Source organism: Elephantulus edwardii, unplaced genomic scaffold, assembly GCF_000299155.1.
Source record: "Elephantulus edwardii isolate Elephantulus edwardi_28Jun2011 unplaced genomic scaffold, EleEdw1.0 scaffold00147, whole genome shotgun sequence".
Lineage (NCBI taxonomy): Eukaryota > Metazoa > Chordata > Mammalia > Macroscelidea > Macroscelididae > Elephantulus > Elephantulus edwardii.
In genome coordinates, this window is record NW_006399897.1 from 4,983,978 (window position 1) to 4,990,218 (window position 6,241).

The following is a 6,241-nucleotide window of genomic DNA, read 5'->3' on the forward strand; positions in this document are numbered from 1 at the left end:
TACAGAAGTTAATCTTCAGGGAATTTTTAAATTACGTGAAATTGCCTTTACATTGGAATCTAAAACTTTTACTAACGACGGAAAATAATAATAAAAAAAGTACATTTAGGATTCAAAATCTGAGACTATCTTTTAACAAATCTCTTTTAATGAATTTTGGAAGGGAGAATTGACTTGGTTGAATATTTATTTTTGTAGGGTTTGCCTGGGAAAGATGAGATTGCTTAATCTTCCGATAGGAGAACTAACGTTATGGCATCAGTTTTAGTCCGCTCCACACGGCAAGTCAGCCTCCCTAGCCCCCCTGCTCCTCCTCGGAATACCAGTCAGAAGCCAGACGTTGATGGATGTAATTTTAAAAAGAGAAGCGTATGCTTGACCAGAAGGAAGAATACAACGGCGAGCGTGGCAGGCACACTTGGAGCAATACAGGTCAGGGTGACAAAGGACAGCTGATGTGCAGTTGGGATAAACAAAGTGGGTCCCGTTTGTGGAGCCATCTGCAGCACAGCTGCCAGGTGCCGCAGTACACGCAGGGCCCCAGCCTCTTCCTGCAGCCGCAGGCACATGAACTGCCTGTCCGAGCCAGGGAGTGTGGGCAGATGGGTGCACTGAGGCCGGCCCTGGACTGGGCTCTGATTTATAGTGTTGGCTTTGCACCATCAAGATGGTCATTTTTATTTATATACAAAAGTAGCACGAAGACAGGGGGAGAGAACACTTTAATATAGAGAATTCTACTATTTTAATCGTGTATTGTAAGGCCAGAGCTCAAAACCATGTTTTCCTAGAGCAATGGTGATATGCAAATGAAAATGAAATCCATTTAGATCTTTTGGAACCCATTGTGTAATAAAAGAGTTAAAAAGATACAGATTCTTCTTTTAAGGAGAATACAGTACACTTGCATAGAAACAAACAATAAACAAGCACAAAAAGAACATTGAAAAACTTAGTAACATCTGAAAGATAAAATATAGACTATACTTAGAAACGTCCAACAAACTGCTTAAATGCATAAACTCATCATCTTACTGTAGAAACGCCTAAATGCAGCCCAGAAAACACATGGGAGACCTCAGTCATTCTCCAGAGGGTCCCAAAACATGCTTAAATAAATCCTGAGGTAGAAGCTTTCAGAGGCTTTTCCGAAGGTAGTTTCCACTTCTGATGGAACAATGTTTTTCTGGCTTTGTAAACGGAAATTCAGAGAACATGTCTACGTAGTAGAAAGAAACAAAAAAGAAAGCAACCATAATAGAAAAATAGAAGAGTTTTAGAATTGCTATGTTGTGTGCTCTCGAGTCAGAACCAGCTCAAAGCTGAGCAGTCAGTGGATTTTCCGAGACTGTAGAGCACAAGGGAGAGGACTCTCCGTCCTTCTTCCAAGAACAGCTGGAGATTGAACTACTTGCCTAGTGTTTCCTGTGTAACTCCTTACCCACTAGACCACCAGAGCACCCTGTGTTAGAATTACTTTATAATTTATGCAAGATAGAAACTCGGAATGGGAGAGTAATTTGCATTTCTAGTTTTAAGTTATTGGAAAATGTTTTCCAAGTTCCATACTTTCGACTTCTTTAGAAATACAATATTTGGAAACCAGCATGTATTGCTGATTTGTAAACCAGGGCTGACTATGAAAGAGATGTCACAGGGCAGTCCTTGATTAATTGCCAAGGTAATAGCACTGACAAAAAATATTATTAGATCTCAGAGGCAGAAATATCTCATTTATGCTAAGGATGGTCAGGAAAATTCAAACTTGGAGAGGTTGGAGCTGAAAAGATTGCAAGATACCAGCCCTTTAAAAAAGCAGGTAGAGCATCTTGTGGGAGACGCCAAGGAACTCAAGAGTTAAAAGTTTATGACAAAGGTCAGTGGCCTGCAAGTGAAAGGAAGGCACTTTCCTTCTAGACCACAGAACTGTCATTCTACACCACTTTGCCACTTGTCCTTTTGTGTGCAAAAGTGAATCCCTAACGATAAAGATTAGGACTGATCTAATTTAAGGGTCAATGGTATGACATTTCATATTGTGTATGCTGATGGGAGTATTCTATAACATAAATTATCAGAAATAATTGTTAATATCAACTGAGTCAGCCTTGGTTTGTGGTGTGTCCAGACGCACGTCACAGAACACAGCTCTGCCCAGCCTCCGTCATCCCCTGGCTGGCTTCAGGGTACACTGCTATGATCTAATTTCATTCAGATGGCCACACATTTCTTCCTTAATCTAGAAGTTTTGCTGAAATCTGTTTAGCATCAAAGCAACACACAAGCTTGCACTGATGGACAGGTGGGAGCTGTACATGAAGAACCTGGATCTCCCCAATAAAGGGAGAGAATTCTACTATTGAACCTCCAATACCCTCTACTAATTAGCATTACAATGTCAGACCAGTTTAAATTCTCTGAGTGAGATTCTCCCTTATTCATGGATTACTAGATGGTTATGAACCATGGATTCAGAGACTTCATTCACATTAATTTTTACCTTTTTTCACGGACTTCTAATGACCTAAATAAATGAGTTAAGACATGGTTTGTTTGTCTGCCCCATCCTTACTGGCAACTAATTGGCTTCCCTGGAATGAGAGCCTGCCAGGGAGAACAGACCCCCTCTGTTTGTTATCTGGCAGTGCTGGCCTCACCCCTCACCCCCACCCCTGGGGAAGTTTACTTATCTTATCTACTAAAAGGACAAGAAAGTGCTCTTTCCAAGATACTAGTGCACTTGCACTTCACTCTCCCACATCACAGCACTCTTTCGGAAGGATTCTTTTTTGAAAAGGTGCTTCTTATCTTATTTTACTTTGAAAACCCCCTTCAAAGGGGAGTTCTGACCCAGGCAGCCCCAGTGCAGATGTAAGATAAGTTCTACTTCACCAAGCAGAGTTCTGACTCATGCTGAGGGAAGAAGGAGGGGTTCAGAGGCTGGTTAGCTGGTTTCCACGTGAACGACTTTGTTGGCATGGTCTATTCTTTGAAAATGAAAGCCAGGTCATTTTTACCATTTTGTGTCTCTTCTAAATTTTTGAGGTTGATTTTGGTCAGCAGCTTTTGACTTTCTCTCCTCCTTCAATTAAGGCTCTTTTACTAAGATTTCTCTCTGGTTTTAACTATTTGGAAATGTGATTTTGTTAAAAAACCCTACGTATTATATCCCTTTGCAAAGTCTGGTGAATCCGCTTGTTGTTGTTAAGTGCTGTTGAGCTAGAATGAGGGTGTCAGGGATGTGTCCTTTCTCCATACCTTTTCAATCTATATGTGTACAGATCATTCTGGAGGCTGGGTATTATGAGGAGGAATGTGGCATCAGGTTTGGAGGACTCATCAACGGCCTCCATTAGGCAGATGACACAATCTTGCTTATTGAAACTGAGGAAGAGTTAAAGCATTTGCTGTAGAAGATCAAGGACTGTGGTACTCTGTATAGATTGAAGCTCAATAACAAGAAGGCAAAGATTCTCATCCCTGGGCTAGCTGGCAGTACCATGATAGATAGAGAAGAGACTGAGGTTGTTAACAAGTTTGGCTTGCGCTGTTCCACAATCAATCCTCTTGGCACTTACTGTTGTTGTTATGTGCCATTGAGTCAACTGACTCATAGCGACCCTATGTACACTGCCTCTAAAACTTGCCCTATCCTGAGCCAATATCATTGTCTCTGACAGACCTAATCCCATTTTTCCAGTCACTAAGTCAATCTGTCTCATCCTGAGACTTTCTTTCCTGCACTGTCCCTCCACCTTTCCAAGCATGATGTCCCTCTCCAAAGGCTGGTCCCTCCTGTCCATGTGCCCAAAGTATGGGAGATGTAGCCTCAAAATCCTTTCCTCCAGAAGCAGCCTGGTTTCATCCTTTCCAGGACAGACCTGTTTGTTTCCCTGGAAGTCCACTTTATGTTCAACACTCTTTTCCAGCAAAACTCAAAAGGTGTTGAACCTTCTTCTATCAAACTTACTCATTGTCCAGCTCTTGGATGCATAGCAAGTAATTGCAAAGACCATGGCCTGGTTCAGGCACACCCTAGTCTTCAAACTGACATTATTGCTCTTCAGTACTCTAGAGAGGTCCCTGATAGCAGACTTTTTCAGTGCAATTTGTCTTTTGATAGCGTACTGGTGCCAAGAGTGTTGTTTGTGGAACCAAGCAAGCCGAAGTTATCAACAACCTCAATTTCTTCTCTGTCCATCATGAAGCTGCTGATTGGCCCAGTGATGAGAATCTTTGTTTTATTGATGTGGAGCTTCAATTCATATTGAAGGCCGAAGTCCTTGACCTTCTGCAGCAAATGCTTCATGTCTTCTTCAGTTTCAGCTAGCAAGATTGTGTTATTTGCATAATACAGATTGTTAATGAGTCTTTTTCCAATCATGATGCCACATTTCTCCTCATAAAGCCCAGTTTTCTGAATAATCTGTTCTGATTATAGATTGAAAAGGCATGGAGATAAGATGCATCCTTAATGCACACCTTTCCTGACCCTGAACCATGCAGTCAGGAAATCAAAAGATGCATTGCATTAGGAAAGCCTCCTGTCAGGAACCTCTCCAAAGTGCTAAACAATAATGATGTCAGTCTAGGGACTAAGGTGCACCTGATCCAGACCATGATCTTTACAATTACTTGTTTTGTATCAAAGAGCTAGACAATGACCAAGGATGACATATGAAGAATCACTGCCTTTGAAATGTGGTGCTAGAGAAGAGTATTGAGCATATCCTGGACTGCCAAGAGAACAAACAGGTTTATATTAGAGAGGGTGAAATAAAATTTCTCCTTGAAGCCAAGGATTTTGAAGCTCTGCCTCATACATTAAACGTGTGGCCAGGAGGGACCAGTCCTTAGAGAAGAACATCATACTTGGAAGGGTGGAGGGACAGGGTAGGAAAAGAAGACCCCAGATGAGATGGATTGACACAGTAACTAGAATAAGGGGGTTTTGGAGTCAGTGAGACTGGCTTGGGATAGGGCAGGGTCCAGAGCTGTTTGATATACAATATTGTATATAGTATATGGTATATATTGTATATTGAGTTGCTATGAGTCCAGGTGACTTGCTGATCCATAACAACAACAACAACAACAACAACAACAACAACAACAACAACATATTTAAATAATAAAACAGAATGTATTTTCAATATGGATACACTCAGCTTTACTATGGCATGACAAAGAAACAGTAAGAAAAGTTGGTTCATTTGTTTGTCTGTACTACTTGATGGTTTCAGGTTTATACTACAGGGTATCACATATCTTGGAAGTACCATTTATCTCACAAATTGTTTTTGTTGTTATGTGCCATTGAGTCACCTGCTACTCAGTGACCCTGTGTACAAGATCTGAACCCTGTCCTATTCTAAACCAGTCTGACTGACTATGACACATCCAATCCCATTGCCTCAGTTATCGCATCAATCCATCTCATCCAGGTTCCTCCCCTCCTTCAGCGTCCCTCCACTCTTCCAAGAATGCTGTCCTTCTGCAAGGACTGTTCACTCCTGGTCACATGCACAAATTATCATGGAATACTATTTTAATGTCAAGATTTTTTTCCCAAACATTAACTAGAGATTTTCTTTTCATCTTTTGTCGTAAAAGTTTTGTTGTGTGGAAAGCATTTCTAGAAAATGACCAGTTTATGCCACTCTTATTAGCATCTGAGGTTTCAAAAAGAAATGTAAGTGTAATGTAAAGTTGTTACTGGGTAACTGAAAGCACCCATGTTTAAGCAGCAAAGAAATATTTTCAAGAAGGTCACATTTTGCACTTATCTTTTTGCATGTTAGGTTTGATCTTTGTTTTTAGTTCACATACGCACACCCCTCACTTACCAACCTGGGCTAGGCTCCAAACACCAGGTTGTTAAAGACAAAATTGTCGCAGAAATTGGTCTTATGTGGTATTGGAAGATGATCACATAAGATCACAACATGGAAGATGATGACATCATTAGGTAACTGCTGACTTACATCATTCCATAATCTCCAAACCACTGAAAATTATGGTCCAGCTAAGTTGACATGTAACTTTACCCATCAAAGTCAACATAACTTTGCCTTAAAACTCTACATTTGCTGCTGCTAGATGTAAATTATGTTTGTTGTTATTATGTGCCGTCGAGTTGCTTGCGACTCATAGCGACCCTATGCACAACAGCCCTAAACTCTGCTTTGTCTTGTGCCGACACATCCATCCCGATAACCCCAGTCGCCAAATCAATCCACCT